Raw genomic sequence first — 20,681 nt, 5'->3', positions numbered from 1 at the left:
ATATGTAAAAAAAAAAAAAAAAAAAAAAAAATTGTTTTAAACTTTTGTAGATCTTTTAGCTACTTATTGGAATCAGAAGGGACGTCAATGAGTGACTTTTGGACCTTTGGAAAAAAAAATGGTTCAGTGGGTCAAATATGGACTTTGTACAGCAATAATATATGAAAAAAAAAAATATATATATATATATATATATTTGTTTAACCTTTTGTAGACCTTTTAGCTACTTATTGGAATCAGAAGGGACGTCAATGAGTGACTTTTGGACCTTTGGGAAAAAAATGTGTTCAGTAGGTCAAATATGGACTTTGTACAGCCATAATATGTAAAAAAAAAAAAAAAAAAATTTAAACCTTTTGTAGACCTTTTAGCTACTTATTGGAACCAGAAGGAAAGCCAATGAGTGACTTTTTGACCTTTGGAAAAAAAAATTGTTTGGTAGGTCAAATATGGACTTCTTGTACAGCCATAATATGTAAAAAAAAAAAAAAAAAAAAAAATTCAAACCTTTTGTAGACCTTTTAGCTACGTATTGGAACCAAAAGTAAAGTCAATGAGTGACTTTTTGACCTTTGAAAAAAAAATTGTTCAGCAGGTCAAATATGGACTTCTTGTACAGCCATAATATGCAAAAAAAAACAAAAAAAATTCAAACCTTTTTTAGACCTGTAATCTACTTATTGGAATCAGAAGGGACGTCAATGAGTGACTTTTTGACCTTTGGGACAAAAATTTGTTCAGTAGGTCAAAAATGGACTTTGTACAGCCATAATATGTAAAAAAAAAAAAAAAAATTTGTTTAACCTTTTGTAGACCTTTTAGCTACTTATTGGAATCAGAAGGGACGTCAATGAGTGACTTTTGGACCTTTGGGAAAAAAATGTGTTCAGTAGGTCAAATATGGACTTTGTACAGCCATAATATGTAAAAAAAATATATATATTTTTGTTTAACCTTTTGTAGACCTTTTAGCTACTTATTGGAACCAGAAGGAAAGTCAATAAGTGACTTTTTGACCTTTGGAAAAAAAAATTGTTCAGTAGGTCAAATATGGACTTTGTACAGCAATAATATGAAAAAAAAAAAAAATTGTTTAACCTTTTGTAGATCTTTTAGCTACTTATTGGAATCAGAAGGGACGTCAATGAGTGACTTTTGGACCTATGGGAAAAAATTGTTCAGTAGGTCAAATATGGACTTTGTACAGCAATAATATGAAAAAAAAAAAAAATTGTTTAACCTTTGGTAGCCCTTTTAGCTACTTATTGGAACCAGAAGGAAACTCAATGAGTGACTTTTTGACCTTTGGAAAAAAAAAATGTTCAGTAGGTCAAATATGGACTTCTTGTACAGCCATAATATGTATAAAAAAAAAAATTAAAAAAAAATTCAAACCTTTTGTAGACCTTTTAGCTACTTATTGGAACCTATTATGGCTGTACAAGAAGTCCATATTTGACCTACTGAACAATTTTTTTTTCCAAAGGTCAAAAAGTCACTCATTAACTTTCCTTCTGGTTCCAATAAGTAGCTAAAAGGTCTACAAAAGGTTAAACAAATTTTTTTTTATTTAGTTTTTTTTTATTTTTATTATGGCTGTACAAATATGGACTTTGTACAGCCATAATATGTAAAAAAAAATAAAATAAAAAAAATTGTTTTAAACTTTTGTAGATCTTTTAGCTACTTATTGGAATCAGAAGGGACGTCAATGAGTGACTTTTTGACCTTTGGAAAAATAATTGTTCAGTAGGTCAAATATGGTCTTCTTGTACAGACATAATATGTAAAAAAAAAAAAAAAAAAAAAAAAAAAAAAAAATTCAAACCTTTTGTAGACCTTTTAGCTACTTATTGGAACCAGAAGGAAAGTCAATGAGTGACTTTTTGACCTTTCGAAAAAAAATTTGTTCAGTAGGTCAAATATGGTCTTCTTGTACAGCCATAATATGTAAAAAAAAAAAAAAAAAAAATTTAAACCTTTTGTAGACCTTTTAGCTACTTATTGGAACCAGAAGGAAAGTCAATGAGTGACTTTTTGACCTTTCGAAAAAAAATTTGTTCAGTAGGTCAAATATGGACTTCTTGTACAGCCATAATATGTAAAAAAAAAAAAAAAAAATTCAAACCTTTTGTAGACCTTTTAGCTACGTATTGGAACCAAAAGTAAAGTCAATGAGTGACTTTTTGACCTTTGAAAAAAAAATTGTTCAGTAGGTCAAATATGGACTTCTTGTACAGCCATAATATGCACAAAAAAACAAAAAAAATTCAAACCTTTTTTAGACCTGTAAGCTACTTATTGGAATCAGAAGGGAAGTCAATGAGTGACTTTTTGACCTTTGGGACAAAAATTTGTTCAGTAGGTCAAATATGGACTTTGTACAGCCATAATATGTAAAAAAAAAAAAAAAAAAAAAAAAATTGTTTTAAACTTTTGTAGATCTTTTAGCTACTTATTGGAATCAGAAGGGACGTCAATGAGTGACTTTTGGACCTTTGGAAAAAAAAATGGTTCAGTGGGTCAAATATGGACTTTGTACAGCAATAATATATGAAAAAAAAAAAAAATATATATATATATATATATTTGTTTAACCTTTTGTAGACCTTTTAGCTACTTATTGGAATCAGAAGGGACGTCAATGAGTGACTTTTGGACCTTTGGGAAAAAAATGTGTTCAGTAGGTCAAATATGGACTTTGTACAGCCATAATATGTAAAAAAAAAAAAAAAAAAATTTTAAACCTTTTGTAGACCTTTTAGCTACTTATTGGAACCAGAAGGAAAGCCAATGAGTGACTTTTTGACCTTTGGAAAAAAAAATAGTTTGGTAGGTCAAATATGGACTTCTTGTCCAGCCATAATATGTAAAAAAAAAAAAAAAAAAAAAAATTCAAACCTTTTGTAGACCTTTTAGCTACGTATTGGAACCAAAAGTAAAGTCAATGAGTGACTTTTTGACCTTTGAAAAAAAAATTGTTCAGCAGGTCAAATATGGACTTCTTGTACAGCCATAATATGCAAAAAAAAACAAAAAAAATTCAAACCTTTTTTAGACCTGTAATCTACTTATTGGAATCAGAAGGGACGTCAATGAGTGACTTTTTGACCTTTGGGACAAAAATTTGTTCAGTAGGTCAAAAATGGACTTTGTACAGCCATAATATGTAAAAAAAAAAAAAAAAATTTGTTTAACCTTTTGTAGACCTTTTAGCTACTTATTGGAATCAGAAGGGACGTCAATGAGTGACTTTTGGACCTTTGGGAAAAAAATGTGTTCAGTAGGTCAAATATGGACTTTGTACAGCCATAATATGTAAAAAAAATATATATATTTTTGTTTAACCTTTTGTAGACCTTTTAGCTACTTATTGGAACCAAAAGGAAAGTCAATAAGTGACTTTTTGACCTTTGGAAAAAAAAATTGTTCAGTAGGTCAAATATGGACTTTGTACAGCAATAATATGAAAAAAAAAAAAAATTGTTTAACCTTTTGTAGATCTTTTAGCTACTTATTGGAATCAGAAGGGACGTCAATGAGTGACTTTTGGACCTATGGGAAAAAATTGTTCAGTAGGTCAAATATGGACTTTGTACAGCAATAATATGAAAAAAAAAAAAAAATTGTTTAACCTTTGGTAGCCCTTTTAGCTACTTATTGGAACCAGAAGGAAACTCAATGAGTGACTTTTTGACCTTTGGAAAAAAAAAATGTTCAGTAGGTCAAATATGGACTTCTTGTACAGCCATAATATGTATAAAAAAAAAAATTAAAAAAAAATTCAAACCTTTTGTAGACCTTTTAGCTACTTATTGGAACCTATTATGGCTGTACAAGAAGTCCATATTTGACCTACTGAACAATTTTTTTTTCCAAAGGTCAAAAAGTCACTCATTAACTTTCCTTCTGGTTCCAATAAGTAGCTAAAAGGTCTACAAAAGGTTAAACAAATTTTTTTTTATTTAGTTTTTTTTTATTTTTATTATGGCTGTACAAATATGGACTTTGTACAGCCATAATATGTAAAAAAAAATAAAATAAAAAAAATTGTTTTAAACTTTTGTAGATCTTTTAGCTACTTATTGGAATCAGAAGGGACGTCAATGAGTGACTTTTTGACCTTTGGAAAAATAATTGTTCAGTAGGTCAAATATGGTCTTCTTGTACAGACATAATATGTAAAAAAAAAAAAAAAAAAAAAAAAAAAAAAAATTCAAACCTTTTGTAGACCTTTTAGCTACTTATTGGAACCAGAAGGAAAGTCAATGAGTGACTTTTTGACCTTTCGAAAAATAATTTGTTCAGTAGGTCAAATATGGTCTTCTTGTACAGCCATAATATGTAAAAAAAAAAAAAAAAAAAATTTAAACCTTTTGTAGACCTTTTAGCTACTTATTGGAACCAGAAGGAAAGTCAATGAGTGACTTTTTGACCTTTCGAAAAAAAATTTGTTCAGTAGGTCAAATATGGACTTCTTGTACAGCCATAATATGTAAAAAAAAAAAAAAAAAATTCAAACCTTTTGTAGACCTTTTAGCTACGTATTGGAACCAAAAGTAAAGTCAATGAGTGACTTTTTGACCTTTGAAAAAAAAATTGTTCAGTAGGTCAAATATGGACTTCTTGTACAGCCATAATATGCACAAAAAAACAAAAAAAATTCAAACCTTTTTTAGACCTGTAAGCTACTTATTGGAATCAGAAGGGAAGTCAATGAGTGACTTTTTGACCTTTGGGACAAAAATTTGTTCAGTAGGTCAAAAATGGACTTTGTACAGCCATAATATGCAAAAAAAAAAAAAAAAAAAAAATTTGTTTTAAACTTTTGTAGATCTTTTAGCTACTTATTGGAATCAGATGGGACGTCAATGAGTGACTTTTGGACCTTTGGGAAAAAAATGTGTTCAGTAGGTCAAATATGGACTTTGTACAGCCATAATATGTAAAAAAAAAAAAATAATTTGTTTAACCTTTTGTAGACCTTTTAGCTACTTATTGGAACCAGAAGGAAAGTCAATGAGTGACTTTTTGACCTTTGGTAAAAAAAAATTTGTTCAGTAGGTCAAATATGGACTTCTTGTACAGCCATAATATGTAAAATAAAATAAAAAAAAATAAATAAAAAAAAAATAACATTTTTTAGACCTTTTAGCTACTTAAAGTCAATGAGTGACTTTTTGACCTTTGGAAAAAAAAATTGTTCAGTGGGTCAAATATGGACTTCTTTTACAGCCATAATATGTAAAAAAAAAAAAAAAAAATTAAAACCTTTTTTAAACCTGTAAGCTACTTATTGGAATCAGAAGGGAGTCAATGAGTGACTTTTTGACCTTTGGGACAAAAATTTGTTCAGTAGGTCAAAAATGGACTTTGTACAGCCATAATATGCAAAAAAAAAAAAAAAAAAAAAAAATTGTTTTAAACTTTTGTAGATCTTTTAGCTACTTATTGGAATCAGAAGGGACGTCAATGAGTGACTTTTGGACCTTTGGGAAAAAAATGTGTTCAGTAGGTCAAATATGGACTTTGTACAGCCATAATATGTAAAAAAAAAAAAATAATTTGTTTAACCTTTTGTAGACCTTTTAGCTACTTATTGGAACCAGAAGGAAAGTCAATGAGTGACTTTTTGACCTTTGGAAAAAAAAATTGTTCAGTAGGTCAAAAATGGACTTCTTGTACAGCCAAAATATGTAAAAAAAAATTCAAACCTTTTTTAGACCTTTTAGCTACTTATTGGAACCAGAAGGAAAGTCAATGAGTGACTTTTTGACCTTTGGTAAAAAAAAATTTGTTCAGTAGGTCAAATATGGACTTCTTGTACAGCCATAATATGTAAAAAAAAAAAAAAAAAAAAAAAAAAAAAATTTACATTTTTTAGACCTTTTAGCTACTTAAAGTCAATGAGTGACTTTTTGACCTTTGGAAAAAAAAATTGTTCAGTGGGTCAAATATGGACTTCTTTTACAGCCATAATATGTAAAAAAAAAAAAAAAAAAAAAATTCAAACCTTTTTTAAACCTGTAAGCTACTTATTGGAATCAGAAGGGACGTCAATGAGTGACTTTTTGACCTTTGGGACAAAAATTTGTTCAGTATGTCAAATATGGACTTTGTACAGCCATAATATGTAAAAAAAAAAAAAAAAAAAAAAAAAAAAAAACTGTTTTAACCTTTTGTAGACCTTTTAGCTACTTTTTGGAACCAGAAGGAAAGTCAATGAGTGACTTTTTGACCTTTGGAAAAAAAAATTGTTCAGTAGGTCAAATATGGACTTCTTGTACAGCCATAATAGGTTCCAATAAGTAGCTAAAAGGTCTACAAAAGGTTTGAATTTTTTTTTTTTTTTTCATATTATTGCTGTACAAAGTCCATATTTGACCTACTGAACAATTTTTTTTTCCAAAGGTCAAAAAGTCACTCATTGACTTTCCTTCTGGTTCCAATAAGTAGCTAAAAGGTCTACAAAAGGTTTGAATTTTTTTTTTTTTTTTTACATATTATGGCTGTACAAAGTCCATTTTGACCTACTGAACACATTTTTGTCCCAAAGGTCAAAAAGTCACTCATTGACTTCCCTTCTGATTCCAATAAGTAGCTTACAGGTCTAAAAAAGGTTTGAATTTTTTTTTTTTTTTTTTTTACATATTATGGCTGTACAAGAAGTCCATATTTGACCTTCTGAACAATTTTTTTTTCCAAAGGTCAAAAAGTCGCTCATTGACTTTCCTTCTGGTTCCAATAAGTAGCTAAAAGGTCTACAAAAGGTTTGAATTTTTTATTTTTTTATTTTTTATTTTTTTTTACATATTATGGCTGTACAAGAAGACCATATTTGACATATTGAACAAATTTTTTTTCCAAAGGTCAAAAAGTCACTCATTGACGTCCCTTCTGATTCCAATAAGTAGCTAAAAGATCTACAAAAGTTTAAAACAATTTTTTTTTTTATTTTTTTTTTTTACATATTTTGGCTGTACAGAGTCCATATTTGACCTACTGAACAAATTTTTGTCCCAAAGGTCAAAAAGTCACTCATTGACGTCCCTTCTGATTCCAATAAGTAGCTTACAGGTCTAAAAAAGGTTTAATTTTTATTTTTTATTTTTATTTTTATTTTTTTACTTATTATGGCTGTACAAGAAGTCCATATTTGACCAACTGAACAATTTTTTTTTCCAAAGGTCAAAAAGTCACTCAATTACTTTCCTTCTGGTTCCAATAAGTAGCTAAAAGGTCTACAAAAGGTTTAAACATTTTTTATTTTTTTTACATATTATGGCTGTACAAAGTCCATATTTGACCTACTGAACACATTTTTGTCCCAGAGGTCAAAAAGTCACTCATTGACATCCCTTCTGATTCCAATAAGTAGCTAAAAGGTCCAAAAAAGGTTTGATTTTTTTTTTTTTTTTTTTTTGCATATTATGGCTGTACAAGAAGTCCATATTTGACCTACTGAACAATTTTTTTGTCAAAGGTCAAAAAGTCACTCATTGACTTTACTCCTGGTTCCAAAAAAGTAGCTAAAAGGTCTACAAAAGGTTTGAATTTTTTTTTTTTACATATTACGGCTGTACAAGAAGACCATATTTGACCTACTGAACAATTTTTTTTTCCAAAGGTCAAAAAGTCACTCATTGACTTTCCTTCTGGTTCCAATAAGTAGCTAAAAGGTCTACAAAAGGTTTGAATTTTATTTTTATTTTTTACATATTACGGCTGTACAAGAAGACCATATTTGACCTACTGAACAATTTTTTTTCCAGAGGTCAAAAAGTCACTGATTGACTTCCCTTCTGATTCCAATAAGTAGCTTACAGGTCCAAAAAAGGTTTGAATTTTTTTAGGGTTTTTTTGCATATTATGGCTGTACAAGAAGTCCATATTCGACCTACTGAACAATTTTTTTTTCAAAGGTCAAAAAGTCACTCATTGACTTTACTTCTGGTTCCAATAAGTAGCTAAAAGGTCTACAAAAGGTTAAAACATTTTTTTTTTTTTTTTTTAAACATATTACGGCTGTACAAAGTCCATTTTTGACCTACTGAACAAATTTTTGTCCCAAAGGTCAAAAAGTCACTCATTGACGTCCCTTCTGATTCCAATAAGTAGCTTACAGGTTTAAAAAAGGTTTGAATTTTTTTTATTTATTTATTTTTTTTACATATTATGGCTGTAAAAGAAGTCCATATTTGACCTACTGAACAATTTTTTTTTCCAAAGGTCAAAAAGTCACTCATTGACTTTACTTCTGGTTCCAATAAGTAGCTAAAAGGTCTACAAAAGGTTTGAATTTTTTTTTTTTTTTTTTTACATATTACGGCTGTACAAGAAGACCATATTTGACCTACTGAACAATTTTTTTTTTTTTTTTTTTTTTTTTTTTTTTTACATGTTATGGCTGTACAAGAAGACCATATTTGGCCTACTGAACAATTTTTTTTCCAAAGGTCAAAAAGTCACTGATTGACTTCCCTTCTGATTCCAATAAGTAGCTTACAGGTCCAAAAAAGGTTTGAATTTTTTTAGGGTTTTTTTGCATATTATGGCTGTACAAGAAGTCCATATTCGACCTACTGAACAATTTTTTTTTCAAAGGTCAAAAAGTCACTCATTGACTTTACTTCTGGTTCCAATAAGTAGCTAAAAGGTCTACAAAAGGTTAAAACATTTTTTTTTTTTTTTTTAAACATATTACGGCTGTACAAAGTCCATTTTTGACCTACTGAACAAATTTTTGTCCCAAAGGTCAAAAAGTCACTCATTGACGTCCCTTCTGATTCCAATAAGTAGCTTACAGGTTTAAAAAAGGTTTGAATTTTTTTTATTTATTTATTTTTTTTACATATTATGGCTGTAAAAGAAGTCCATATTTGACCTACTGAACAATTTTTTTTTCCAAAGGTCAAAAAGTCACTCATTGACTTTACTTCTGGTTCCAATAAGTAGCTAAAAGGTCTACAAAAGGTTTTAATTTTTTTTTTTTTTTTTTTACATATTACGGCTGTACAAGAAGACCATATTTGACCTACTGAACAATTTTTTTTTTTTTTTTTTTTTTTTTTTTTTTTACATGTTATGGCTGTACAAGAAGACCATATTTGGCCTACTGAACAATTTTTTTTCCAAAGGTCAAAAAGTCACTGATTGACTTCCCTTCTGATTCCAATAAGTAGCTTACAGGTCCAAAAAAGGTTTGAATTTTTTTAGGTTTTTTTTGCATATTATGGCTGTACAAGAAGTCCATATTCGACCTACTGAACAATTTTTTTTTCAAAGGTCAAAAAGTCACTCATTGACTTTACTTCTGGTTCCAATAAGTAGCTAAAAGGTCTACAAAAGGTTAAAACATTTTTTTTTTTTTTTTTTTTTAAACATATTACGGCTGTACAAAGTCCATTTTTGACCTACTGAACAAATTTTTGTCCCAAAGGTCAAAAAGTCACTCATTGACGTCCCTTCTGATTCCAATAAGTAGCTTAAAGGTCTAAAAAATGTACTTTTTTTTTTTTTTTTTTTTTTTTTACATATTACGGCTGTACAAAGTCCATATTTGACCTACTGAATAAATTTTTGTCCCAAAGGTCAAAAAGTCACTCATTGACTTTCCTTCTGGTTCCAAAAAGTAGCTAAAAGGTCTACAAAAGGTTAAAAAATTATTATTATTATTTTTTTTTTTTTACATATTATGGCTGTACAAAGTCCATATTTGACCTACTGAACAATTTTTTTTTCCAAAGGTCAAAAATTCACTCATTGACTTTCCTTCTGGTTCCAAAAAGTAGCTAAAAGGTCTACAAAAGGTTAAAAAATTATTATTATTATTATTATTTTTTTTTTGCATATTATGGCTGTACAAGAAGTCCATATTTGACCTACTGAACAATTTTTTTTTCCAAAGGTCAAAAAGTCACTCATTGACTTTCCTTCTGGTTCCAAAAAGTAGCTAAAAGGTCTACAAAAGGTTAAACAAATATTTTTTTTTTTTTTTTTTTTTTTTTTTTTACATATTATTGCTGTACAAAGTCCATAATTGACCTACTGAACAATTTTTTTTCCAAAGGTCCAAAAGTCACTCATTGACGTCCCTTCTGATTCCAATAAGTAGCTAAAAGGTCTACAAAAGGTTAAACAAATTTTTTTTTTTTTTTTTTTTACATATTATTGCTGTACAAGAAGTCCATATTTGGCCTACTGAACAATTTTTTTTCCAAAGGTCAAAAAGCAACTGATTGACTTCCCTTCTGTTTCCAATAAGTAGCTTACAGGTCTACAAAAGTTTAAAACAATTTTTTTTTTTTTTTTTTTTTTTTTTACATATTATGGCTGTACAGAGTCCATATTTGACCTACTGAACAAATTTTTGTCCCAAAGGTCAAAAAGTCACTCATTGACGTCCCTTCTGATTCCAATAAGTAGCTTACAGGTCTAAAAAAGGTTTAATTTTAATTTTAATTTTTAATTTTAATTTTAATTTTTTTACATATTATGGCTGTACAAGAAGTCCATATTTGACCTACTGAACACATTTTTGTCCCAAAGGTCAAAAAGTCACTCATTGACTTCCCTTCTGATTCCAATAAGTAGCTTACAGGTCTAAAAAAGGTTTGATTTTTTTTTTTTTTTTTTTTTTTTTTTTTTTTACATATTATGGCTGTACAAAGTCCATATTTGACCTACTGAACACATTTTTGTCCCAAAGGTCAAAAAGTCACTCATTGACTTCCCTTCTGATTCCAATAAGTAGCTTACAGGTCTAAAAAAGGTTTGATTTTTATTTTTTTTTATTTTTTTTTATACATATTATGGCTGTACAAAGTCCATATTTGACCTACTGAACAAATTTTTTTTTCCAAAGGTCAAAAAGTCACTCATTGACTTTCCCTCCTGGTTCCAATAAGTAGCTAAAAGGTCTAAAAAAGGTTTGAATTTTTTTTTACATATTATGGCTGTACAAGAAGTCCATATTTGACCTACTGAACACATTTTTTTTCCAAAGGTCAAAAAGTCACTCATTGACTTTCCTTCTGGTTCCAAAAAGTAGCTAAAAGATCTACAAAAGGTTAAAACAATTTTTTTTTTTTTTTTTTACATATTATGGCTTTACAAGAAGTCCATATTTGACCTACTGAACACATTTTTGTCCCAAAGGTCAAAAAGTCACTCATTGACTTCCCTTCTGATTCCAATAAGTAGCTTACAGGTCTAAAAAAGGTTAGAATTTTTTTTACATATTATGGCTGTAAAAGAAGTCCATATTTGACCTACTGAACAAATTTTTTTTCCAAAGGTCAAAAAGTCACTCATTGACTTTAAGTAGCTAAAAGGTCTAAAAAAGGTTAAAACATTTTTTATTTTTTTTTACATATTATGGCTGCACAAAGTCCATATTTGACCTACTGAACACATTTTTGTCCCAAAGGTCAAAAAGTCACTCATTGACTTCCCTTCTGATTCCAATAAGTAGCTTACAGGTCTAAAAAAGGTTTTATTTTTTTTTTTTTTTTTTTTTTTTTTTTTATACATATTATGGCTGTACAAAGTCCATATTTGACCTACTGAACAATTTTTTTTTTCCAAAGGTCAAAAAGTCACTCATTGACTTTCCCTCCTGGTTCCAATAAGTAGCTAAAAGGTCTAAAAAAGGTTTGAATTTTTTTTTACATATTATGGCTGTACAAGAAGTCCATATTTGACCTACTGAACAATTTTTTTTGCAAAGGTCAAAAAGTCACTCATTGACTTTCCTTCTGGTTCCAAAAAGTAGCTAAAAGGTCTACAAAAGTTTAAAACATTTTTTATTTTTTTTACATATTATGGCTGTACAAAGTCCATATTTGACCTACTGAACACATTTTTGTCCCAAAGGTCAAAAAGTCACTCATTGACATCCCTTCTGATTCCAATAAGTAGCTAAAAGGTCCAAAAAAGGTTTGAATTTTTTTTGTTTTTTTTTGCATATTATGGCTGTACAAGAAGTCCATATTTGACCTACTGAACAATTTTTTTGTCAAAGGTCAAAAAGTCACTCATTGACTTTACTTATGGTTCCAAAAAAGTAGCTAAAAGGTCTACAAAAGGTTTGAATTTTTTTTTTTTTACATATTACGGCTGTACAAGAAGACCATATTTGACCTACTGAACAATTTTTTTTTCCAAAGGTCAAAAAGTCACTCATTGACTTTCCTTCTGGTTCCAATAAGTAGCTAAAAGGTCTACAAAAGGTTTGATTTTTTTTTTTTTTTTTTTACATATTACGGCTGTACAAGAAGACCATATTTGACCTACTGAACAATTTTTTTTTTTTTTTTTTTTTACATGTTATGGCTGTACAAGAAGACCATATTTGGCCTACTGAACAATTTTTTTTCCAAAGGTCAAAAAGTCACTGATTGACTTTACTTCTGATTCCAATAACAGGTCCAAAAAAGGTTTGAGTTTTTTTAGTTTTTTTTTGCATATTATGGCTGTACAAGAAGTCCATATTCGACCTACTGAACAATTTTTTTTTCAAAGGTCAAAAAGTCACTCATTGACTTTACTTCTGGTTCCAATAAGTAGCTAAAAGGTCTACAAAAGGTTAAAACATTTTTTTTTTTTTTTTTTTAAACATATTACGGCTGTACAAAGTCCATTTTTGACCTACTGAACAAATTTTTGTCCCAAAGGTCAAAAAGTCACTCATTGACGTCCCTTCTGATTCCAATAAGTAGCTTAAAGGTCTAAAAAATGTACTTTTTTTTTTTTTTTTTTTTTTTTTACATATTACGGCTGTACAAAGTCCATATTTGACCTACTGAATAAATTTTTGTCCCAAAGGTCAAAAAGTCACTCATTGACTTTCCTTCTGGTTCCAAAAAGTAGCTAAAAGGTCTACAAAAGGTTAAAAAATTATTATTATTATTTTTTTTTTTTACATATTATGGCTGTACAAAGTCCATATTTGACCTACTGAACAATTTTTTTTTCCAAAGGTCAAAAATTCACTCATTGACTTTCCTTCTGGTTCCAAAAAGTAGCTAAAAGGTCTACAAAAGGTTAAAAAATTATTATTATTATTATTTTTTTTTTTTGCATATTATGGCTGTACAAGAAGTCCATATTTGACCTACTGAACAATTTTTTTTTCCAAAGGTCAAAAAGTCACTCATTGACTTTCCTTCTGGTTCCAAAAAGTAGCTAAAAGGTCTACAAAAGGTTAAACAAATATTTTTTTTTTTTTTTTTTTTTTTTTTTACATATTATTGCTGTACAAAGTCCATAATTGACCTACTGAACAATTTTTTTTCCAAAGGTCCAAAAGTCACTCATTGACGTCCCTTCTGATTCCAATAAGTAGCTAAAAGGTCTACAAAAGGTTAAACAAATTTTTTTTTTTTTTTTTTTTTACATATTATTGCTGTACAAGAAGTCCATATTTGGCCTACTGAACAATTTTTTTTCCAAAGGTCAAAAAGCAACTGATTGACTTCCCTTCTGTTTCCAATAAGTAGCTTACAGGTCTACAAAAGTTTAAAACAATTTTTTTTTTTTTTTTTTTTTTTTTTTACATATTATGGCTGTACAGAGTCCATATTTGACCTACTGAACAAATTTTTGTCCCAAAGGTCAAAAAGCAACTGATTGACTTCCCTTCTGTTTCCAATAAGTAGCTTACAGGTCTACAAAAGTTTAAAACAATTTTTTTTTTTTTTTTTTTTTTTTTTACATATTATGGCTGTACAGAGTCCATATTTGACCTACTGAACAAATTTTTGTCCCAAAGGTCAAAAAGTCACTCATTGACGTCCCTTCTGATTCCAATAAGTAGCTTACAGGTCTAAAAAAGGTTTAATTTTAATTTTAATTTTTAATTTTAATTTTAATTTTTTTACATATTATGGCTGTACAAGAAGTCCATATTTGACCTACTGAACACATTTTTGTCCCAAAGGTCAAAAAGTCACTCATTGACTTCCCTTCTGATTCCAATAAGTAGCTTACAGGTCTAAAAAAGGTTAGAATTTTTTTTACATATTATGGCTGTAAAAGAAGTCCATATTTGACCTACTGAACAAATTTTTTTCCAAAGGTCAAAAAGTCACTCATTGACTTTAAGTAGCTAAAAAGTCTAAAAAAGGTTAAACATTTTTTTTTTTTTTTTTTTTTTTTTTTTTTTTTACATATTATGGCTGTACAAAGTCCATATTTGACCTACTGAACACATTTTTGTCCCAAAGGTCAAAAAGTCACTCATTGACTTCCCTTCTGATTCCAATAAGTAGCTTACAGGTCTAAAAAAGGTTTGATTTTTATTTTTTATTTTTTTTTTTTTATACATATTATGGCTGTACAAAGTCCATATTTGACCTACTGAACAAATTTTTTTTTCCAAAGGTCAAAAAGTCACTCATTGACTTTCCCTCCTGGTTCCAATAAGTAGCTAAAAGGTCTAAAAAAGGTTTGAATTTTTTTTTACATATTATGGCTGTACAAGAAGTCCATATTTGACCTACTGAACACATTTTTTTTCCAAAGGTCAAAAAGTCACTCATTGACTTTCCTTCTGGTTCCAAAAAGTAGCTAAAAGATCTACAAAAGGTTAAAACAATTTTTTTTTTTTTTTTTACATATTATGGCTTTACAAGAAGTCCATATTTGACCTACTGAACACATTTTTGTCCCAAAGGTCAAAAAGTCACTCATTGACTTCCCTTCTGATTCCAATAAGTAGCTTACAGGTCTAAAAAAGGTTAGAATTTTTTTTACATATTATGGCTGTAAAAGAAGTCCATATTTGACCTACTGAACAAATTTTTTTTCCAAAGGTCAAAAAGTCACTCATTGACTTTAAGTAGCTAAAAGGTCTAAAAAAGGTTAAAAATTTTTTTTTTTTTTTTTACATATTATGGCTGCACAAAGTCCATATTTGACCTACTGAACACATTTTTGTCCCAAAGGTCAAAAAGTCACTCATTGACTTCCCTTCTGATTCCAATAAGTAGCTTACAGGTCTAAAAAAGGTTTGATTTTTTTTTTTTTTATTTTTTTTTTTTTTATACATATTATGGCTGTACAAAGTCCATATTTGACCTACTGAACAAATTTTTTTTTCCAAAGGTCAAAAAGTCACTCATTGACTTTCCCTCCTGGTTCCAATAAGTAGCTAAAAGGTCTAAAAAAGGTTTGAATTTTTTTTTACATATTATGGCTGTACAAGAAGTCCATATTTGACCTACTGAACAATTTTTTTTGCAAAGGTCAAAAAGTCACTCATTGACTTTCCTTCTGGTTCCAAAAAGTAGCTAAAAGGTCTACAAAAGTTTAAAACATTTTTTATTTTTTTTACATATTATGGCTGTACAAAGTCCATATTTGACCTACTGAACACATTTTTGTCCCAAAGGTCAAAAAGTCACTCATTGACATCCCTTCTGATTCCAATAAGTAGCTAAAAGGTCCAAAAAAGGTTTGAATTTTTTTTGTTTTTTTTTGCATATTATGGCTGTACAAGAAGTCCATATTTGACCTACTGAACAATTTTTTTGTCAAAGGTCAAAAAGTCACTCATTGACTTTACTTATGGTTCCAAAAAAGTAGCTAAAAGGTCTACAAAAGGTTTGAATTTTTTTTTTTTTTACATATTACGGCTGTACAAGAAGACCATATTTGACCTACTGAACAATTTTTTTTTCCAAAGGTCAAAAAGTCACTCATTGACTTTCCTTCTGGTTCCAATAAGTAGCTAAAAGGTCTACAAAAGGTTTGATTTTTTTTTTTTTTTTTACATATTACGGCTGTACAAGAAGACCATATTTGACCTACTGAACAATTTTTTTTTTTTTTTTTTTTTACATGTTATGGCTGTACAAGAAGACCATATTTGGCCTACTGAACAATTTTTTTTCCAAAGGTCAAAAAGTCACTGATTGACTTTACTTCTGATTCCAATAACAGGTCCAAAAAAGGTTTGAGTTTTTTTAGTTTTTTTTTGCATATTATGGCTGTACAAGAAGTCCATATTCGACCTACTGAACAATTTTTTTTTCAAAGGTCAAAAAGTCACTCATTGACTTTACTTCTGGTTCCAATAAGTAGCTAAAAGGTCTACAAAAGGTTAAAACAATTTTTTTTTTTTTTTTACATATTATGGCTGTACAAAGTCCACATTTGACCTACTGAACAATTTTTTTTTCCAAAGGTCAAAAAGTCACTCATTGACTTCCCTTCTGATTCCAAAAAGTAGCTAAAAGGTCTACAAAAGGTTTGAATTTTTTTTATATATTTATTTTTTTTACATATTATGGCTGTAAAAGAAGTCCATATTTGACCCACTGAACAATTTTTTTTTCCAAAGGTCAAAAAGTCACTCATTGACTTTAAGTAGCTAAAAGGTCTAAAAAATGTTAATTTTTTTTTTTTTTTTTTTTTTTTTTTTTTTTTTTTTACATATTTCGGCTGTACAAAGTCCATATTTGACCTACTGAATAAATTTTTGTCCCAAAGGTCAAAAAGTCACTCATTGACTTTCCTTCTGGTTCCAATTAGTAGCTAAAAGATCTACAAAAGGTTCAAACTTTTTTTTTTTTTTCTTTTTACATATTATGGATGTACAAAGTCCATATTTGACCTACTGAACAATTTTTTTTTCCAAAGGTCAAAAAGTCACTCATTGACTTTCCTTCTGGTTCCAAAAAGTAGCTAAAAGGTCTACAAAAGGTTAAAAAATTATTATTATTATTATTATTTTTTTTGCATATTATGGCTGTACAAGAAGTCCATATTTGACCTACTGAACAAATTTTTTTCCCAAAGGTCCAAAAGTCACTCATTGACGTCCCTTCTGATTCCAATAAGTAGCTAAAAGGTCTACAAAAGGTTAAGCAAATTTTTTTTTTTTTTTTTTTTTTTTTTTTTTTTACATATTATTGCTGTACAAAGTCCATAATTGACCTACTGAACAATTTTTTTTCCAAAGGTCCAAAAGTCACTCATTGACGTCCCTTCTGATTCCAATAAGTAGCTAAAAGGTCTACAAAAGGTTAAACACATTTTTTTTTTTTTTTTACATATTATTGCTGTACAAGAAGTCCATATTTGGCCTACTGAACAATTTTTTTTCCAAAGGTCAAAAAGTCACTGATTGACTTCCCTTCTGATTCCAATAAGTAGCTTACAGGTCCAAAAAAGGTTTGATTTTTTTTTTTTTTTTTTTACATATTATGGCTGTACAAAGTCCATATTTGACCTACTGAACACATTTTTGTCCCAAAGGTTAAAAAGTCACTCATTGACTTTCCTTCTGGTTCCAAAAAATAGCTAAAAGGTCTACAAAAGGTTAAAACATTTTTTATTTTTTTATTTTTTTTGTACATATTTCGGCTGTACAAAGTCCATATTTGACCTACTGAATAAATTTTTGTCCCAAAGGTCAAAAAGTCACTCATTGACTTTCCTTCTGGTTCCAATTAGTAGCTAAAAGATCTACAAAAGGTTCAAACTTTTTTTTTTTTCTTTTTACATATTATGGATGTACAAAGTCCATATTTGACCTACTGAACAATTTTTTTTTCCAAAGGTCAAAAAGTCACTCATTGACTTTCCTTCTGGTTCCAAAAAGTAGCTAAAAGGTCTACAAAAGGTTAAAAAATTATTATTATTATTATTATTTTTTTTGCATATTATGGCTGTACAAGAAGTCCATATTTGACCTACTGAACACATTTTTTTCCCAAAGGTCCAAAAGTCACTCATTGACGTCCCTTCTGATTCCAATAAGTAGCTAAAAGGTCTACAAAAGGTTAAACAAATATTTTTTTTTTTTTTTTTTTTTTTTTTTTACATATTATTGCTGTACAAAGTCCATAATTGACCTACTGAACAATTTTTTTTCCAAAGGTCCAAAAGTCACTCATTGACGTCCCTTCTGATTCCAATAAGTAGCTAAAAGGTCTACAAAAGGTTAAACAAATTTTTTTTTTTTTTTTTTTTTACATATTATTGCTGTACAAGAAGTCCATATTTGGCCTACTGAACAATTTTTTTTCCAAAGGTCAAAAAGTAACTGATTGACTTCCCTTCTGTTTCCAATAAGTAGCTTACAGGTCTACAAAAGTTTAAAACAATTTTTTTTTTTTTTTTTTTTTTTTTTACATATTATGGCTGTACAGAGTCCATATTTGACCTACTGAACAAATTTTTGTCCCAAAGGTCAAAAAGTCACTCATTGACGTCCCTTCTGATTCCAATAAGTAGCTTACAGGTCTAAAAAAGGTTTAATTTTAATTTTAATTTTTAATTTTAATTTTAATTTTTTTACATATTATGGCTGTACAAGAAGTCCATATTTGACCTACTGAACACATTTTTGTCCCAAAGGTCAAAAAGTCACTCATTGACTTCCCTTCTGATTCCAATAAGTAGCTTACAGGTCTAAAAAAGGTTAGAATTTTTTTTACATATTATGGCTGTAAAAGAAGTCCATATTTGACCTACTGAACAAATTTTTTTCCAAAGGTCAAAAAGTCACTCATTGACTTTAAGTAGCTAAAAGGTCTAAAAAAGGTTAAACATTTTTTTTTTTTTTTTTTTTTTTTTTACATATTATGGCTGTACAAAGTCCATATTTGACCTACTGAACACATTTTTGTCCCAAAGGTCAAAAAGTCACTCATTGACTTCCCTTCTGATTCCAATAAGTAGCTTACAGGTCTAAAAAAGGTTTGAATTTTTTATTTTTTTATTTTTTTTTTTATACATATTATGGCTGTACAAAGTCCATATTTGACCAACTGAACAATTTTTTTTTCCAAAGGTCAAAAAGTCACTCAATTACTTTCCTTCTGGTTCCAATAAGTAGCTAAAAGGTCTACAAAAGGTTTGAAATTTTTTTTTTTTTTTTTTTTTACATATTATGGCTGTAAAAGAAGTCCATATTTGACCTACTGAACACATTTTTGTCCCAAAGGTCAAAAAGTCACTCATTGACTTCCCTTCTGATTCCAATAAGTAGCTTACAGGTCTAAAAAAGGTTAGATTTTTTTTTTTTTTTTTTTTTTTTTTTTTTTTTTTTTTTACATATTATGGCTGTACAAAGTCCATATTTGACCTACTGAACAATTTTTTTTTTCCAAAGGTCAAAAAGTCACTCATTGACTTTCCCTACTGGTTCCAATAAGTAGCTAAAAGGTCTACAAAAGGTTAAAACATTTTTTATTTTGTATTTTTTTACATATTATGGCTGTACAAAGTCCATATTTGACCTACTGAACACATTTTTGTCCCAAAGGTCAAAAAGTCACTCATTGACTTCCCTTCTGGTTCCAAAAAGTAGCTAAAAGGTCTACAAAAGGTTAAAAAATTATTATTATTATTTTTATTTTTTTTTGCATATTATGGCTGTACAAGAAGTCCATATTTGACCTACTGAACAATTTTTTTTCCAAAGGTCAAAAAGTCACTCATTGACTTTCCTTCTGGTTCCAAAAAGTAGATAAAAGGTCTACAAAAGGTTAAAACATTTTTTATTTTTTTTACATATTATGGCTGTACAAAGTCCATATTTGACCTACTGAACACATTTTTGTCCCCAAAGGTCAAAAAGTCACTCATTGACATCCCTTCTGATTCCAATAAGTAGCTAAAAGGTCCAAAAAAGGTTTGAATTTTTTGTGTTTTTTTTGCATATTATGGCTGTACAAGAAGTCCATATTTGACCTACTGAACAATTTTTTTGTCAAAGGTCAAAAAGTCACTCATTGACTTTACTTCTGGTTCCAAAAAAGTAGCTAAAAGGTCTACAAAAGGTTTGATTTTTTTTTTTTTTTTTACATATTACGGCTGTACAAGAAGACCATATTTGACCTACTGAACAATTTTTTTTTTTTTTTTTTTTTTACATGTTACGGCTGTACAAGAAGACCATATTTGACCTACTGAACAATTTTTTTTTCCAAAGGTCAAAAAGTCACTCATTGACTTTCCTTCTGGTTCCAATAAGTAGCTAAAAGGTCTACAAAAGGTTTGAATTTTTTTTTTTTTTTTACATATTACGGCTGTACAAGAAGACCATATTTGACCTACTGAACAATTTTTTTTTTTTTTTTTTTTTTACATGTTATGGCTGTACAAGAAGACCATATTTGGCCTACTGAACAATTTTTTTTCCAAAGGTCAAAAAGTCACTGATTGACTTCCCTTCTGATTCCAATAAGTAGCTTACAGGTCCAAAAAAGGTTTGAATTTTTTTAGTTTTTTTTTGCATATTATGGCTGTACAAGAAGTCCATATTCGACCTACTGAACAATTTTTTTTTTCAAAGGTCAAAAAGTCACTCATTGACTTTACTTCTGGTTCCAATAAGTAGCTAAAAGGTCTACAAAAGGTTAAAACAATTTTTTTTTTTTTTTTTTTTTTTTTTACATATTATGGCTGTACAAAGTCCACATTTGACCTACTGAACAATTTTTTTTTCCAAAGGTCAAAAAGTCACTCATTGACTTTCCTTCTGGTTCCAATAAGTAGCTAAAAGGTCTAGAAAAGGTTTGAATTATTTTTTTTTTTTTTACATATTACGGCTGTACAAGAAGACCATATTTGACCTACTGAACAATTTTTTTTTTTTTTTTTTTTACATGTTATGGCTGTACAAGAAGACCATATTTGGCCTACTGAACAATTTTTTTTCCAAAGGTCAA

Source organism: Gobio gobio, assembly GCF_949357685.1.
Source record: "Gobio gobio genome assembly, chromosome: 1".
Classification (NCBI taxonomy): Eukaryota; Metazoa; Chordata; class Actinopteri; order Cypriniformes; family Gobionidae; genus Gobio; species Gobio gobio.
The sequence above is the reverse complement of the archived record's forward strand: the minus strand, read 5'-3'. Positions refer to the sequence as shown.